The sequence below is a fragment of the Berghia stephanieae genome, chromosome 1 (assembly GCF_034508935.2).
Source record: "Berghia stephanieae isolate SIO BIC M18660-M18661 chromosome 1, UCSD_Bste_1.3, whole genome shotgun sequence".
In the NCBI taxonomy this organism is placed as follows: domain Eukaryota; kingdom Metazoa; phylum Mollusca; class Gastropoda; order Nudibranchia; family Aeolidiidae; genus Berghia; species Berghia stephanieae.
This window is the reverse complement of record NC_088360.1, coordinates 78,410,971-78,415,970: the sequence shown is the minus strand read 5'-3', so window position 1 is coordinate 78,415,970 and position 5,000 is coordinate 78,410,971.

The following is a 5,000-nucleotide window of genomic DNA, read 5'->3' as shown; positions in this document are numbered from 1 at the left end:
AGTTGCCCTCCCTGGCCACTATGGGAGGTCAGGAACCCCACTCAGGCTTCAGACCAGAAACTAGAGCAGCGCAAGTGAAAAGGAAGAAAATTGGATTGTAAAAGATTTAACAAATACCCTAGAAAAAAAAGTAAGACAATGGGAATGATTCAAATAGCCATTAGATGTAGATTCCAAGAACACACTATCAATATAAGATCACTTAAGTCTCATCCAGACACCAGCACGGGATCTCACTAAGAATGCACTAAAATACTGCACATAACAGAGAGACGATATACAAGGAAATATCTCCCATTTTACTGTTTCTCTCCCAACCAAGGACAAATTGAGACAAATTAAGTAAACTCAATCCAAGTCAAAGACAAAGACGGTTAAAAAACTTTTTAAAAAGGAGGGGGGGGGAGGGGTTTTGTTTTTGTTTTTAAGGGTTTTACGGCGCTTGCAACACATTAAGGTCATATCAGCGCCAGTAAAAAGGAAGAAAATGGGATAGTAAAACGTTCTAGAATTACAATAAAGCATCCAAGAAAAGGGGAATTGGTTCAAATAAGAAACAGGTGTAGATTCCAAAAGCACTCTATCAAAGAACTTAGATCACTAAAAGTCTCATCCAGACACAAGCACAGGTCCCCGCTAAGAGGAACACACTCAAATGTTTTACAAATCATATATAATATAAAGAAAGCATAATACAGTGCATAATAGAGAGATGATTTACAATGAAAAAAATATCATCTCCCAAAACTAACTATACATTCGACTGTTTCCCTCTTAGCCAGGGGACCTGGCCAGGACCAGGACAAAACCAAGTAATCTCATTCCAAGACAAAGACGGAAAGCATGTTGGAAAACAGATATAAGGGGATAGAAGACACAGTATGTACCCCCCCCCCCTCCTCCTGCTCACTATGGGAGGTCAGGAACCCCGGGGGGGGGGAAGGGGTTGAAGACAAGTGACCTCCTTGCCCAATAGTTTTTTTTTTAAAATCATCCAGACAATCAGATGGCTGCAATAACACTTGACTATAGATATTTACTGTTTTGCTCCAGCCTGGGCCAGGACAAAACAGAGTAAACTCATTACTCAGATGTAAATCTAGAATCTGTTAACAACGTCGTCTGTCAAAAAAGTAAACATCGCCCAACAGCCTTTCTACACGTGTAAGTGTTGCTTTTGGCTTGGGACCCCTTTTAAAGGGCCTTGTGCACTTAAGTGGATATTGCGCAATATAAATACTCTAGTAGAATAAATTCTTTTAGAGCCATGAGACCATGAAGCAGGAATTTATAATGGTTTCTATAGCGTGAAACGGACGATAGCAATTGCTACATGTGGATAGAAAGCCAGTGTATCGCAAAGTACTTTCCCCCCAGATCTAACAGACCCAGCTACCCAATTACTGTTAGTGGACAGGTGTGTAGTCTGCCCTTTTCTGTGGGAAGTGAGTACTCTACCAACTGAGCTATCAAATGCTGTGGTGAGGGTGACCTCCCTGCCCATCACAGGAAGCCAAGACCCACCCCTGATTTAGGAAAAGTTTCCTTATATATATAAGTGATGGCAGTACACATCCATTAATCATACAAATAAAACATTAAATATAGATAATATAGCAAGGCTATGGATCAATCTGGAACCCATCGGCCAAATGATGCGTATAGATCGTCTCTACGTCATTTAAAAGGACGATGAGGGATTTTCAAAATATGGATTAGAAATTTAGAATTGCCTAAAATCTGTTAAAGCTCCCCACAATGAACATTTCGAAACAGAGAAAATAGGTAGAGACAGAATTGGATACAAAGATTAATAAACTTGTGTGATAATTTCACACAGGAATGTCCCAATCACACACGTGTACATTGCCATGCATGATGGATATACTCAAATGATTACAAAAGGCACATCACTGAATAAAACGCAGTGATAGATAACACGGAAGCTATTTATAAAGGAAAAATAGCTCAAGAAAACGGGCTCTTACATTTGACAACTTCCGTCTTGGTTAACGGCACCAACCAGAGTAAGGACAAAACCAATAAATCTCAAGAACAAGACAGAAAATCGTCAACATGAAAGGAGAACACAGTCATAGCAAGACAACACAGAGAATGACAGGCCTGGGTATAAAAGAAAAAGAATCCCACCAAAAAAAAATTAATGTTTTAAATACAATAATAAAACAATCACAAAGGGAATATTTTGATTATTTATTTGTAAAATGTTAGGAGAGTTTTTCTATTATACAACACATCCTCATGTGTGCCTCTGAAATAGAAAAATAAGAAAGATTGATAATGTCATTTTTTTAAAAAACAGACAGAGTAACAAGAAAGCCATAACAAAATTTATCAACCAAAATAAAAATACATAGACCTCTTAAAGAAGTTTTAAAAAAACCCACCAATCTAAAAAATGTTCATTTTACAAAAATAAGTGATGATATGCGTTTAGCTTAAATAATCACAACATCCACCAGCCGGATCTAACGTACCAAAACACCAACACAAACTATTTGTAACCTTAAAAGTTTAGTCTAATTGATATAAATTATTGAGAACCGACGTGTACATAAATATGCAGTCTGACATCACGACTCAAATATCAGCCAAGTTTAATATTGTAATCGACAATATTTTGAGAGATTTGAGATTTCCAATACAACAATTACAATCTATAAAAAATGAGTTATCAGACCAGCAAATAAATACACGCCTGTGAGAACCATTCATTAATATGATTGTCTAAAAACATTAACAAAGAGTTGTGTGACGTCAATTTCGTTCAATCTATATGCATTAAAATTGAGGTTCATATTTTAGCTTACTTTATGCTATGACTATTTTGTTTTATTTTTCAAACCAATCACTTACCGATTGGCATTTTTGTGCATCGTAGAACATAGGGAAACTTAATTCACCGTTTATCTTTTATGATAAATTCGTGTGGTTGTGAAATCTGGAGAGGGAAAAATAAAACTGAATATTAGCGGTTTATACAGCAACATGATCAACATATATTTTACACTATTAATTAGACAAGTGGATTATAAACAAACATGAAAACACTGAATAAGAATGATGACAGTTTTGTATATGTTACACATCCATTAATCATACAGATAAAAGAGTAATACCAAACCATGCCTCCTTACCAACAAAATAGATAGTGTTAGAAAAGAAGGATTAGTTTACAAGGGAATGTTAGAGCCCCATCACCGCCGCAAAGTTTTTATTCTCTGTTGTCTTCTGGCACTTTCCTACTCACTTCATTTCATGTCATTAAAGACAATAGGTAGATAAAGACATATGCACGCTCACCTTCGTGTTAAAACAATTTTTAATTGACTGAAAACAAATCAAACTAGAGAAACAAACTTCAAAAATGTTTACGTTAATGACAAAAAAAAAAATAAAATTAATACAACCAAACTTCTTAAAGGATCACTTATCAAGGTCAACAATTAAAAGATGACTTACCAATGACGTGTACTTACTGGGCAATTTAGAATCGACTGAGCAAGAATTTAGTTTATCAAAACGGTTACAACAAACTGATCTACATGAATATTACACTATAAATTAATTAGACATGTGGATTATAAACATACATGAAAACACCGAATGGGAATTATGACAGTTAAGTATATGTTACACATTTATTAATCGGATAAAACAGCAATACAACCCAAATACAGGCCTCATGTCTCCTTACCAAAAAAAGACCTTGTGTTAGAAAACGATTGGTTTGCAAAGGAATGTTAGTGTGCACTACAGACAAGAGGCAGATAAAGACAAATGCCGCTCATTTTTGTGTTCATTTTGAATTGACTGAAAAAAAATAAAACCCCAAGAAATAATACCACAAGCATCAAAAACGTTTATGTCAATGAAAAGTAATATAATTAATACAACCAAACTTCATAAAAGACTACCTACCAAGGTCAACCATTAAACGATGACTTACCAATGGCGTGTACTTGACAATTTAGAATTGACTGAAGAATTTAGATTATCAGAAACTATTACGTGAAAACGAGAAAATAATAAAAGATAAATAAATGATTTCAGATTTTTTAAAGAAAAACTAATCATGGTTGACAACAGCATCATCTTGAATTAAAAAAAAGACGATTGTGAGTTGTATTTTAGAAGACTACATTATTAATTTGTTATGGCTGTTTAAGTAAAATTATTGACAAAGGTGATCAAATAAATGTCTGCAAACATTAATTATTAATATAACTCGCGTTTAATTATATACGCGTTTTTCTCATTTATTTTCCTTTAAATACTTACTGCGCAGCTTGTTTTCTGCATGTGGGTTACTGAAAACACGACTTCCTTCTGTTATAGTTCTATGGAGTAAAGACATTTTGGTAATAGTGTTACTCGGGTTATTTAAGCTTTTAAGGGTGTTGCCGCGCTTGCGACACTTTTTAAAAGTCATATCAATGTCGTCAATAAAAAGGAAGAATGGATGATTTACAATTAATGGTTTGAGCGTTACTAAGGATCAACTAATCTGAATATTTGCCGACATCTAGCACTTTCCATCACTGCCGACTATTTATTACCTGGCATTTAGCCAAGAGGTTGGGGGGGGGGGGGGTCGGGGGGGGGGGTGCCATTTAGGCGATCACCACTGTACTAAAACAAAGGATCAGTAATTCATTTTTAAATGGAAATATATCCAGTAATGAACACTTATCTGCAAGCAGATGAGAACTGATGATGGCTTTTGACATATAAAACACTTCAGCATTTATTTAGCCTATGGTCATCACTGATGCACAGGCCTGGTTCAGTTGATTCATATAAAGCAATCATTGATATAGCAAATTTCAAACACTCACCATGCTCATTATGTTCCAGATGCTTTATAATTTACAAACGGGCACAAATAGACTTACTTGACTGTACAGGACAACAATGGAGTAATACACCACGCGTGTAGTCATTTAAAGGCGATTCATATTTTGATAAAGGATTGCGTA